At 39.5% G+C, this 13799-nt stretch overlaps 1 long non-coding RNA gene across 1 annotated transcript; it reads right to left on the reverse strand.

Annotated features, from left to right (window-relative positions):
- Positions 1-270: 270 nt before the first annotated feature.
- Positions 271-6886, reverse strand: LOC122241470. Its single transcript, XR_006221639.1, has 3 exons — positions 6724-6886; positions 439-510; positions 271-340 (listed from the first exon to the last, which is right to left on the reverse strand). It is a non-coding gene; the product is annotated as an uncharacterized LOC122241470 (long non-coding RNA).
- Between the last annotated feature and the right edge of the window lie 6913 nt (positions 6887-13799).

Raw genomic sequence — 13799 nt, forward strand, 5'->3', positions numbered from 1 at the left:
ACTACAAATATCTGGTTATTTATTCACTTACCCACCTACTGTGTGCCTGAATTCACCAGAAGGTATGCTCCTTGAGAAGCGGAACTTTGCTGAGTGTATTCATTTTTGTATCCTCAGCACTTTGAACGGTGCCTGACACACAGCAGATATTCAGTAAATATTTGCTGAAAGGATGAATAAATAAATATTAACACAGAAGAGGATGTGTTATGTTGTGTGAGCTATGTATAAGCTACGAACTGCATACGGCTTCATGTAGAAGCTACTTACTGAATTCTGGTAACTGGCCTCATGCCCACTTTTTAAGTTTCCATTATTTTCCAACTGCTACTCCCTTAAGCTACAAAACATAAATTCAGTAGTGGTTAGTGACATCTCCTGTCTTACCAACTCAAAGACCATTCTATAGCTGTAAGGCACATTTTCCCCGTGACTTACCATTCAATTCATCTGTTTTGTTTAAAGAGTCTTCCAACAGCCTGAGCCAGCAAGGCTTCTACCCGGGCATGGCTGACATTATGGTCATAGTATGGGTAGTTGAAAATAACATTTGCCCGTGTGGAAAGCACAGAGAAACAGAGATAGGAACTAAGTTTCAGGTAACTTGAGATTTTTTTGGTTGAGAAGGAAGCAGCTAGCTATGAGAACAAAACACAGAGAGTAAAGCGTTTGTGTCTGTGGTAAGACCCCAGCTTGACAACGTTTCGAAGAATATGCTGGATATCTAATACGACAGTTTTCTTTGTAAGACACGTTCACCAGGCTTCTGTTTGTCAGCACCACAATTTTTGGTATTAAGAAGTTAGATTGCTTGACAAAATGGCTACTTTTAATGGCACTGCCGGCAACAGACTCAAAATGTAGATCATCACCACTCCCCAAATTTATATACATGGTGAAATTGACATGCTTTCGGTATGTTTTCATATTTTGGACCACCACCAAGGTATTGGACCCATGTCCAGAAGGGCCCAGCCTTCTTCTTTTAGATATTAAAATTTTACCATTCTTAAGAAGGCTGAACTGCTTTTATATGAAGTTAAACACCAGGAAACAATGATATAAGTTCGTATGAAATTTCTTAAGAGTCTCAAAGATGTCAAAAGTTTGCTATTTGGACAAATCGGGTAAAGCTTCAGCAATAAAACAAACGCTGTGCTGTTTTGTAAATAAAATAGTCTTTTACATGACACACAAAGAAATGGATATGATTATTAGCATAGGTCAAAGCATGACTGTGACCATCGCATACATAATGACATGTTAAGATTTACTTTAATGGATGGAAAAGTACTTTCCTTAACCTGTGACACCAGGAAATGTTATTCTATATGAATTCAACTCTAAAATTACTTTTCCTACATATACTTACCTCCATGACATAATCAGTTCTTCTCGAACCTTCACAGACTTATCTAGCCAGTGTAGATAAACCCACAGGCTTTATGCTAGGATGTTAATTACAGTATTTCTTAAAGCTCCCTGGGCATCATGCCTTAAGTTGTCTATGAAGAACCCATCCTGACCAGATGGGAATTTGGTGCCTCTGTGAAGACAAGACTTCCACAATTAATATGAAATCCTTAGTTGCCCATTTCACACACCAAAGCTTCATTAAGAACCTTTGGTGAGGGAGAAACATGGGGAGAAGTCTTTGCAGGTTCCTGTGAAACCAAACTTAAGACCCAACCTTCACTCCTCAGTTGATGTTGGCTTTAATCTCCCCAACAGAAGCACTTTGGGAAAATTGGAGCTATTGTTATAAAAATAAAATACTTGACAATTGGGAAAATGAGAAAAAATAAATCCCATTCTTTTTTTTAAATTATTTTTTTAAGTCTATTGCTTTATTTTTGAGAGAGAGCACAAGTGAGGGAGGGACAGAGAGGTAGAAGGACACACAGAATCTGAAGCAGGCTGCAGGCTCCGAGCTGTCAGCACAGAGCCCAACGCAGGACTTGAACTCATGAGCTGTGAGATCATGACCTGAGCCGAAGTTGGGTACTTAACCGACTGAGCCACTCAGGCGCCAGATCCCATTATTCTTCATATAAATATAAAACCATCTGTGTGGCAAGGCTTCACATGTTTTCATGTGTCCCCCAACATTTGAAGGTAATCAGAACACATCAGATTGCCCCGGTACAATGGAACATGCCCTCAAAACATTACCACTCCAGTCTGAGTCCTGAGCTGGAGATTCCAGAAATAGCAGCCAGTGTTAAATGAAATGCACCAAAATTTCCTTCACGGTAAAATTCCGCTTTAGTGAACTTATTTTACTTTCCATATTTGATTTTATGTACTATCATGAACATAAGTGACAGTAAATCTCTCCAGGTTGAACCTAATTATGAAGGGCTAGCAGGTATAATCATTAGAACAACTGTATCATAAATTTAGGCTCTTAGATGCTGAAATATAAATTCCTGGAACTATTAGTAGTCATGTCTTAGGTTGTAAGGAAATATCTGTTTCACCAATAAGAGATTTGTCATCTTAAAAATGAAAATGCTTACAGTGTTACTAATGTATTAAAATGTATTGAATTAAAAATAATGTTTAGGGACCTCTGGGAGGCTCAGTCAGTTAAGTGTCCAACTTCAGCTCAGGTCCTGATCTAACGGTTCATGGGTTCAAGTCCTATGTCAGGCTCTGTGCTGATAGCTCAGAGCCTAGAGCCTGCTTCAGATTCTGTGTCTCCCTCTCCCTCTCTGCCCCTCCCCTGCTCTCTCTCTTTCTGTCTTGAAAGTAAATAAATATTAAAAGATTTAAATATTTAATGTTTAGAGACCTCAGGGTCATGACAGATAAATAGGCCACCTTACATATATATATATATATATATATATATGTGTGTGTGTGTGTGTGTGTGTGTGTGTATACACATACAAAAAATCATGGTATATTTAGTGATTTAGTTTTTGAGATTGTAATTGTATATGGTTTGGTGATTTATAACAAAAAAGGGAGGATGACACTAAGTCTGCTTGAAACTAAAAATTATATAAATAAAAATGTTTTATGGGAACCTGGGTGTCTCAGTTGGTTAAGTGTCCCAACTCTTGATTTCCGCTCAGGTCATGATCTCATGGTTCACGCATTTGAGCCCCAAGTCAGGCTGTGTGCTAACAGTGTGGAGCCTGCTTGGTATTCTCTCTCTCTCTCTCTCTCTCTCTCTCTCTTTCTCTCTCTCTCTCAAAAATTACATATATAAACATTTAAAAATGCTTTAAAACCAATATATTTTTATAGCACCTCCTATCTTTGAGAAAAGTTTAACTTTGGACTGATAAGAAAAAGTCACAAGCTAAGGATCTATAAGACATGTGCACCTAACTAAAGAAAAGAAAGGGTTTTAAAATATAGCCTAATAGCAAGGGCCCAGTAGGAGAACAATCTTTTTTCCAGTAAAAGGTTCATTTTTTTAATCGGGATGCCTAGTTATAACCAGCTTGGAAATTTTGTTAAATGCTTCCTAAATTTCAAAAAGCCACTAAAAATATAAAGCTATAAAAATATTGTTAACTTCACTGAAAAACACATTTCTCTTTATATCATATATATAACACAATTATTTCTGAATTCATTGGGGTTGAAGGAAATATTAGAGAAATGAAACCATTTTAGGGAATTTTGAGACTGAGCTGTCTGAGCTTTTCCATAAACTCAAGGGAGACCCTTTTCTTCACCACTGATTGAAAGCTACCACCTTCCAAAAACTTAGATCTTAGTGCTGTCGAATGCTTGTGCTTGCAAACGTAAAGTCCTCTGAAGTGAAACGCATGCCTTGAATGAGAGGGCATGACTGTTCGGAGAACAGTATAATCTGAGTGCAAACCCTGACAGAATGTGGTTGTAGGCCGCGCCTCAGACACTCTCCCTCTGTACCCTGAGTTCCATTTCATCTCAGCTGTGGCTGCCCAGACAGTGGCCAGTGATTCAGACGCTTGTGTTCACAGCATTTCACAGTCTTATCTTTTTGGTTTAATGCCCGGGAGCTTCTTGGAAGCTGCAAGAGCCCCGGGGCCCCACTGCGGGCCTGCAGCCTGGAAAAGCAGAGAGGCAAAGAGCCCTAGCTTAGCCCGTCCTCAACCAAGAAAACCTGACAGGTGGTGGAGAAAATCTTTCATCCCTTTTTCTTTTCTTTTGTTTTTTCTTTTGGTCAGATCATTTCTGCAAGCTTCTCTGGAGAAGTAAACCATTTTGCCCACGGCGGTGACTGTGATTGCACATTCTTGACGTGGGCTTCCTTCCTTGTTTCATTTTCCCTGCTTCCCTACTTCTACTTCCTGGGATCGGCTCCAAAGGAACCACCTGGGCCCAAGTCCTCGTCTTGGAGTCTGCTTTCACGGGAAACTGATCCAAGGGACGTTGCCTTTCACTGCACCTCATTCCAGCAATTTCAAAAAAGTGGAGAAAGGACTGATGTGGTGGTCCTTGGGGTCAGTTTGCCTCATTTCAACCCGCATAAAATTTGTTTTAGAAAAAGGCAAAAGATATTTCAAAAAACTTCTTGCTTATTTCCTTAGCATTGTTTATTTTACTTTGGCATTCAATATACAGGTTTAGATACAGTAGGCATTGACAGAGTAGTTAGACATGAGCTGGAGGCCAAGTTGGTGATAAATAGGTTATAGGGTAGAAGCTTCGGGGCACAACATTCTGACTTTGTGGCCTCCAAGACCCAGGGGCTAACAGACCAAGAGCCACAGGTGCAGAACAAAGCCCTCTCTTCTACTTCTGACCTAGGGTAACCCTTAGGCTCATTATAATACAGTTGCATTGTGGTTTTAACCCCACCCCCTTGGAGGAAGGCAGCACAGTGGTTTAGGTGGTTCTTGTACAAACCTTGTAAGGTCAAAAACTCCCTGTCCCAGCCTGTGGGAGGAATCCCCCAAAAGATGGGAAGCGACCTCCATTAGAGACCAACCTGTCCATGACCCAAGACCCTGCTCACATAAAAAGAAAGGACCCCTGTGGCCTCAGGGCAATTGCTGCCTCTGGGCCTGACACTCCATCTTGAAAGTGTACTGTCCTTAATAAACTATTCTGTGCTTGTGTAAATCTTGTGTGGGGAATCCAGGCACCCAGTCCGCCATTCATACAACACAGACTCTCCTCTTTTTAACAGTTTTGCCTATTGTTTCTTATTCATTTACATGTGGTTCCATTTGCAGTGCCGAGGAAATAGAATTACTATCATGTTTCACCCATCATCGGTATGTACTGTTCATGGAACCTACCTGCTGGGTTCATTGTGTTAAACAATAGCAGAATTGGTCATTTAAGCAGCTATCATCTGTGGAGCGTTCATATTTGTGTTTAATAGTGTTTAGCGGAATTTGTCAGAGATTCCAGGTGGGTTGGGAGCACATTACTTTTCTAATTAAAAATCACAAAAATGTAACTTTTTATCCAATACTTTTTAGGAACGGAGTAGATATAAATAAGTGGGAATCCCATAATGCTCACTACCTCTTATGATTGGAAGCTGCCAGTGTCTACTAAGAGATAATAATAACTGGATATTTTAGCCACAGTGCCTCAGATAAATCCACAACAAATGGTGAAATTAAAAAATTTTGTGTTCTTTCAGCAATTTTTACCAGGCCTTGAATAACGAAGAATATGGCAAATTATAAACCAAACCTACTACATAGATATTTAGTGGGAGAAAAAGTAATTGCACATTTGTATATTTAAAATGTGTCTTACATATTATATAATACATATATATATATGCAATACAAAACAACTCATATGAAAATAAAATAGGATAAAATATATAATTATAGTTATACATTTGGAATTAAATATTGTCATACTTCCTATTCAGTATAGAGGTTGAAGTATTATTTTTAATTTGCTTCACTTATCTTTGCACATATTTAATAATAGTAGAAGTGTGAATGATAGGGGTGCCAGGTAGGCTCAGGCAGAAGAGCATGCAACTCTCGATCTCAGGGTCATGAGTTCGAGCCCCAAGATAGGTATAGAGATTCCTTAAATTAATAAATAAAATTTTAAATAAAGTGTGTGTGATATCACTTGGTTAATGGTGGTTTCTCATTAAAAATACAAGTATTCACCTATCTGGGTATGTTTGGATAATTTTAGGTGTTTGGGTATATAAAAAAAAATTATTGTGCACAAATACATATGCATGTTTTCTGTGAAATGGAGAGAGACAAAGTGAGAGAGAGAGAGAGAGAGAGAGAGAGAAGAGATTTTTCTGTCCCTATTCACTTTGAAAATTATTTGGGTTGCCTTTGGCTTCACGTCATTTGGGGAAACATGTTGAAAGGATGTACTGCCTTGTGGAATCTAATTATGAAAATATTTTAAGTCATGTTCAATCAAGTTACAACTTTTGGATATTATTTTCAGATTCTTCCTTATTTCATTTTTATTTGGATGCATAAAATTTCAAGAAAAATGAAATAACTTTAAACATTATTTATAGCCACTTACAGCAGAGGAAATCACAGAACTGTAGGTCCCTCCCCCCTCCCGTGCCCCTTAAAACACCTCGTAAAACAGCATGATATGATCTATCATGTACATTCTCTCTCCTAATGATCTCTGCAGCCCAAATTCATTTATTATTTATTTTTGATGAAATATTCAGATGGTCTGCCAATGTGCATGTTGGAGAAAACTAATCTATATTGAGCATTTAAAAAATTAAAGGAATTTTTAAAAATGAAACGTAAAATCAACCTCTCTTTGATTCCGAACCGCCCTTAACCTCCTCAGGAGGAAGATGGATCAGTGAGGACGTGGTGGGCCGGTGAGCCGTCATCTCTTCCAGCCATGGATTCCTGCGCCACTGGAAACCCTACCACAGAGCAGCGACGGCAGGAATTAAGAGGACATCAAAACCTCAAACAAGCTACACTCCTGTGGGTTGGGGAGAAACAAGACACTTAAACATTCCTGGTATGGTTTCCTTGGAAACATTCATAACAACAACTCAGTAATACTATGCGTTTCTGTTTTCTTAACCCTTCAGGCCATCAACTGAATGAAAACTTCCTTGAGGAAATACTTCAACTGCCTAGGTGGACTGGAAAAAATTAAACTCAGTGACGGGCGGCCTTCTGACCCCGTTGTGTAGCCCAAGGTGTATGGTGGGGGGGGGGGGGGTGGAGTGGGGAGTCAGAGGGGAAAGAGAGAGAGATGTACAAATTCCACCTTGACTGCGTGAGAGCTTACTTCATGAAAGAGTGGCACTCTTTCGAGGTGACTTGTGTGGAAAAATAACAAACACCCCAAGCCAGTAAAAAGTTAAATTATCTTTGGAAGTCTCCGTCAAATATACTTAGTAAGGGGGGACCATCCCAAACCCAAGCGGTTGTATATACTCACATTGTCTAAAATGACAGAAAACAGCAAACAGCCCTTACAAAATGTGTATCCAAAATAAAAGAAGGGCTTAGGAAAATTTTATTGGACCGATTTTTATCTAACCTATAACTCAAAGGAAGTCGTTCAGAGCAATCATCTCAATTAGTCGAGAAAATGATGCCCTTAGGAGAGGGTGGGATGGGAGAGATTGGTAGGGATGTTGCAGCCATTAGTCTGTGAAGTATACAGCAACAATGGCGATCGTTAAGAAGTTTAATTATTTGGCATTCATGAAACAAAATCATTAGATTATAATAACTAATATAATAGTAATGGCTCTAAGAATAATGATAGTAAGGGGGCGCCAGGGTGGCTCAGTCTGTTGGACGTCTGACTCTTGATTTCGGCTCAGGTCATGATTTCATGGTTCTGTGAGATAGAACCCCACGTCCAGCTCTGTGCTGACTGTGCAAAGCCTGCTTTGGGCTTTGCCCTGTGGAGCCCTATGTTGGGCTCCGTGCTCTGTGTAAAGCCTACTTAGCAAAAAAATAAATAAAGGGTTGCCTAGTTGGCCCGGTACGTTGAGCGTCCAACTTCAGCTCAAGTCATGATCTCATAGTTCATGAGCTTAAGCTGCACCCTGGGGCTTGCTGCTGACAACACAGAGCCTGCTTCGAATCTTCTGTCCCCCTATCTCCGCCCCTCTCCCACTTGTGCTCTCTCAAAAATAAATAAACATTTTTAAAAATTAAAATAAATAAATAACCTTCTCAATCTATATCGAGTAGCAGATATTTGACAACAAAATCAAAGAGCTCTTTTAAATGGTATCTTGAATTAAGAGAGTTTGGCAGTAATTGAGCTCAAATTATTCAAGTTTAAAATATATAATCTATGTATCATTATTCAGCGATAGTTACGAGGTCATGACACTTGTGTTTTCTATAAAGTTTTTTTTTAATTTTTTTTAATGTTTATTTATTTTTGAGAGAGACAGAGACAGAATGCGAGTGGGTTAGGGGCAAAGAGAGAGGGAGACACGGACTCTGAAGCAGGCTCCAGGCTCTGAGCTGTCAGCACAGAGCCCAGTGCAGGACTCGATCTCAGGAGCCAAAAGATCATGACCTGAGCCACCCACGCGCACCAATGTTTTCTATGAAGTTTGACTGTCATTAGTATCATTGTCAACAATAATTAGGGATTGTTAGTAACAGTAAATTTCTCCACCTCTCTAAATGTTTCAAAGAGGAACTGACGTTTTCAGTGAAATCTTTTTCAGATTAGTAAAAGAAATATTTATAGGCTAAATGATCTTTGTTATTAGAACACATAAACATTAATATTTTAACTATGGACTCACAAAAATTTAGACATATGGACACTATATAAACCACCATTCTCAACTTCCCATTTTACAACTTTTAAGCCTGGTCAGGCTGCCTGTGACCAATAGGAACTTGGCTTTTGTTCAGACAAAAAAAAAAAAAAAAAATGGCAGAGTGTTTTTCTCCACATTACCCTTTCAAATAGGCAGACCCCACTATCTTATCCAGTTGGGCTCCAAGTATTTTCATTAATGTCATTCTCAGTCTGCTGCATTAGTAAGACTGTTGTCTTGAGGAAAGGCAGGCAAAAGGAGAAGACATTTGGAGGCAGAGGTTGTTGATGTTTTACTGAAAAGCTATTGTACCAAAGTGCAAGTAACTTATTGCTTATTTGATGCATGTAATAAATTCGTTAACTCCTTTGCAAGAAAAAGAGGGAAATCATCCAGTTTCTTTGTTTTTTTTTTAATGTTTTTATTTATTTTTGAGACAGAGAGAGACAGAGCATGAGCAGGGGAGGGGCAGAGAGAGAGGGAGACACAGAATCCGAAGCAGGCTCCAGGCTCTGAGCTGTCAGCACAGAGCCCTACTCGGGGCTCGAACTCACGGACCGTGAGATCATGACCTGCGCTGAAGTTGGACGCTCAACCGACTGAGCCACCCAGGCGCCCCTAAATCATCCAGTTTCTAAACATTTCTTATCATTTCGGTCTAAGAAAGGATTAGGGTTTTCATTTAACACCTATTTCCTACTATATGGACCTCAAGTTCTTCCCGGTATTTCTGCCTTTTTCCCCCCTGCCTGACATGGGAAATAAGATTCCGGAGCAGAGTGAACAAGTTAAGACATGAAACATCTTATAGAATTCTGTGAAATAGTGCAATTGCATGGCAACTCTTTATAACCCTTCAAGGAATTTCCTTTGCATGAAAGAGAGAGATTTCTAAGCAATTGTCCAAGTGTTATACTATATAGGGAAAAAAAAGGAATAAAACAACTTAGAAGGATACTAAATGACAATAATGTAATAATGCTTTTCATGAAAATCACATCTCTTCAGGAAAGTAACAGCACAACCTTCTAGAAATCATGGAGGTAACTAAGCTACCACTGGCTAAAGAAAATCTAGATTAGAGAAGTCGCTGCTTTTTCTTCTGGATCTGCCAAGGAGATAATGGTCCCTATGAAACTCCAGAGTGTGTGACAAGATCTTGAAATAATGCACGTGTGGTATTTCATCCAAAAGGTGAGCAGGGTGTCCAAAGGGCAACAAAAGAAGAGATGTGAAAATACAGCAAAAAGAATAAGGCTGATGATCCCAGCACTTAACTTTAAATAGATCTGACCCTCAGCAAACAAAAAGCCCTATACAAATTACAGCTTTCCTGGGGAACCACTCAGCATGAATTTGTGCTAGTTTATGGTTGCTGTTATCTTTTTCAAATAATTATATTTCTTTTTTGTCACCACTCATGCACCCATACTTACCAAAGATCCTTAAAGTCTTGTCCCTTCTCTGTTCCAGAACTGCCCGGTTGCTGACAGATTCAGAGCATCCTGCTTTTGGACCAATCAACTTTCCAGTTCTGGCAAGGGCAAGCACTGTCTTTATCCCAACACAGTCATCATTAGGCCTAAATTCCTGCACCCACCCACACAGTCTGTCTCAAATCCTAGCCTGTAAGTGTGAAGGCCCATGTAGAGGTCACAGCACCCGTGTGATGCATCAGTTCCCAGAAAACTCTGAAACATTTAGAGGAAAAATGGAACATAATGGTGAAAACTGTGGCAAGGTGGGCTGATCTCAGGCGACACTCAGTAGACAGCAATGATGCTAATCAATGAAGAAGCATAGAATGCTTTTCAAGAGAACTTAAAAACAATGTTAAATTTAAGGCCATGCGAGTGGGAGGAAAGCAGTGGCTTGGTGACATGAGTGGAAGAGAGACAACATCAAAAATACAGCAGTTGAAGAGGGCCCAGTTAAAAAAAAAAAATATGTCCTTAGCATGCAATCCCTACAAGAGAGAATGCAAAACAAAAGAGAAAGAAAAAAATGTGAACAGAGGTGAATGTGTAAACTACCCTTGGACAAAAGAATAGAACTCACTGAGTAGTCTGAGCAGTTAGTTATATAATTCTCCCTTTCACGGGGCCTCTCTCCATAAAGAAGTGCCTCATTTGTGCCTTCTTGTAAACTTTTTTAAAATGTTTATTTATTTTTTGAGAGAGAGAGAGAGAGACAGAGCATGAGCGGGGGAGGGGCAGAGAAAGAGGGAGACACAGAATCCTAAGCAGGCTCCAGGCTCCGAGCTGTCAGCACAGAGCCTGACATGGGGCTTGAACTCATGAATGGTGAGATCATGACCTGAGCCGAAACCAAGAGTCAGACATTTAACCAACTGAGCCACCCGGGCACCCCTAACTTTTTTAAATGTTTATTTTTGAGAGAGAGAGAGAGAGAGAGGAACAGAGAGAGAGGGAGACACAGAATCTGAAGCAGGCTCCAGGCTCTGAACTGTCAGCATAAAGCCCGACATGGGGCTCGAACCCATGAACCATGAGATCAGGACCTCAGCCGAAATTAGACTCTTAACTGACTGAGCCACCCAGGCGCTCCCATTTGTGTCTTAATTTCGTAAATATGACCAAAACAATGAGCACATATCCACAGTCTCTACACATTGCAAATCTTCCTGTTCCTGGTCAGCCAGACCCATCTTCCAAAAGCATAATGCTTGGGGGACGCCTGGGTGGCTCAGTCGGTCAAGCGTCTGACCTCGGCTCAGGTCATGATCTCACAGTTCATGGGTTCAAGGCCCACATAGGGTTCTGCACCGATAGATTCTCTGCCCCTCCTCCACTCACGCTTTCTCTCTCTCAAAATAAATAAACTTTAAAAAAATGAAATAGAAACACTGTTCTGATTAGGTCCCTTTTCTGTTGAAAATGTTCCATCATCCAGTACTGCTAAAAATAAGTTCAGACCCCGAGGGCTGGAATTGAGAGTTCTCTGGTGTATGGCCTACAAGACTTTCCAATGTGTATTTTCTCTGCTAATTCTACTTTCCATACTTTCTACTCAGGCTACTTTGAACTGCCTATCATTCCCTATGCAGACATTTCTGTAAGTTCTTCTGCCCTCACAGATTGTCCATACCATTCCCTACTTTTAGCCTCAGGTATCATTCATGGCATGTTTCAAGGGCCACTTCTTCCATGAAGAAAAGTTCAAGTAATTCCTGGCTTCCCCTGATTCCCACAGAATTTTATATGCATCCTCTAAATTTTCTCTCTTCTGCCTTATATGAAGTATGCCTATGTGAATGGGTGGATAGATGGATGGATGGATGGATGAATGGATGGATGGATGGATAAATCCAAAAATACTTCTACTACTATGCTAAGTGAGAGGTACACACTATCTAAGATGTGTGAAGACATTGGAAGTGCCTCTGAAGTAAGAGAAATCCGTGTTTGAAACTAGGTTCCATTAGTTTTCTATTTGTGACCTTGAGTAAGACTTACTTAGCCTCTTTCGATTTGTTTTCTCTTACTTGTTGAAGAAGCAGAGGAATAAAAAAAAAAAAGGATGAAAGGATAAAGAATGGTAATAACATATTTAGCAGAGTCCTTAGAAAATAAAATATATTCTGTTAATATTAGTCATTAGCAATATCAATAATCTCAATTAACCTTAATATAATTATTAGAGGAAAATTCTTTCCAGTTGAGTTTTACACACCTCATGATGTCTAGCATATACAGTTACTCAACTCATATTGGTTGAATGAGGGCATATATCTACCTTGTTTCATTGATAAGAAGTCAGTAGGAGGAGTGCCTGGGTGGTTCCGTTGGTTAAGTGCCCGACTTTGGCTCAGGTCATAATCTCATTGTTCGTGAGTTCCAGCCCCGCATCGGGCTCTGTGCTAACAGCTCAAAGCCTGGAGCTTGCTTCAGATTGTGTGTCCCTCTCTCTGTCCCTCCCTGCCTCATGCTCTGTCTCTCTCTATATATCTCAAAAATAAATTTAAAAAATTTTTAAAAAGTCAATATGATAAAAGTATTCCAATAATTAAAAAGAAAGAAAGAAGAAAGAAAGAAAGAAAGAAGGAAAGAAAGAAAGAAAGAAAGAAAGAAAGAAAGAAAGAAAGAAAAAGAAAGAAAGAAAAGGATGTGGTAAAGAAGTTGGCAGAGTGGAAAGTGAAGGTGGGTAAGAAAAAGTGAATAATACTAGGAAATCTACACACAGCGCAACACCCACAAAATAGAAATTGATAAATTAGAGCAGGTGTTCATAATATTCGGTTCATGATCTGGCCTCAAGGGCCTGTGGACCTTCTGAAATTGCATGCAGTGTTTGTAAATGAGGAAGTCTCAGAAGGATGTATGACTCACAAAAGGAACACTTTTTAGAGAACAAGCAAATTAGAAAGGTCAATTAGAGATCACAGAGAATAAGATAAATAAAAGTGGTGCTTAATGCAGGGGTGTTGTTTGGAACGTTTAACTGTGAGTGGTAGCAAATGTGAGCTCCTAAATGTGAAACAAAGGGAATTATGGTCTTTGGGATGAAAAACATCTGCCTTTTACCTCTCTTCTGGGAGAGCAGAAATTATTAAGTTTTGGAGTCTGGAAGGTTGTCAGGAGATGAATGAGCTAAAAAGGGTGAAGCGCCCTGGAAGCAGAAGAAAAGGGGAAAAATGGGAAAAGAACAAAAATGAAAAATTGTCAACTGTGAGGAATGAACACGCAATTGATCGAGAACAGAAAATAGAGCTTAGAAGGACATGTGGAACATTTGTTAACATAAAAGACAAATCAAAAGCAAATAAATGCCTCATTGGAAGAAAACAAAAGTGTGCTATACTACAAACAAAGCATCACCTATAGTTTACTGCTTGTGCGTGTTAGCTCAGAATGGCTTTCACTGGAAGAGATCTGTGAATGAATGTAGTCATTTTAAATAACTGACATTACCTTAACTGCTCTTGCACATTAATCACTACTAACTGAAAGAAAAAAAAAAGTGTAGCACATAATAACTAAATTGCATCAACCTGAGTCTTCTCTAGGATATTGGAGCCTCAAAGCCATTGTAGACACACACGGTACAAGTG

The sequence above is a fragment of the Panthera tigris genome, chromosome C1 (assembly GCF_018350195.1).
Source record: "Panthera tigris isolate Pti1 chromosome C1, P.tigris_Pti1_mat1.1, whole genome shotgun sequence".
Classification (NCBI taxonomy): domain Eukaryota; kingdom Metazoa; phylum Chordata; class Mammalia; order Carnivora; family Felidae; genus Panthera; species Panthera tigris.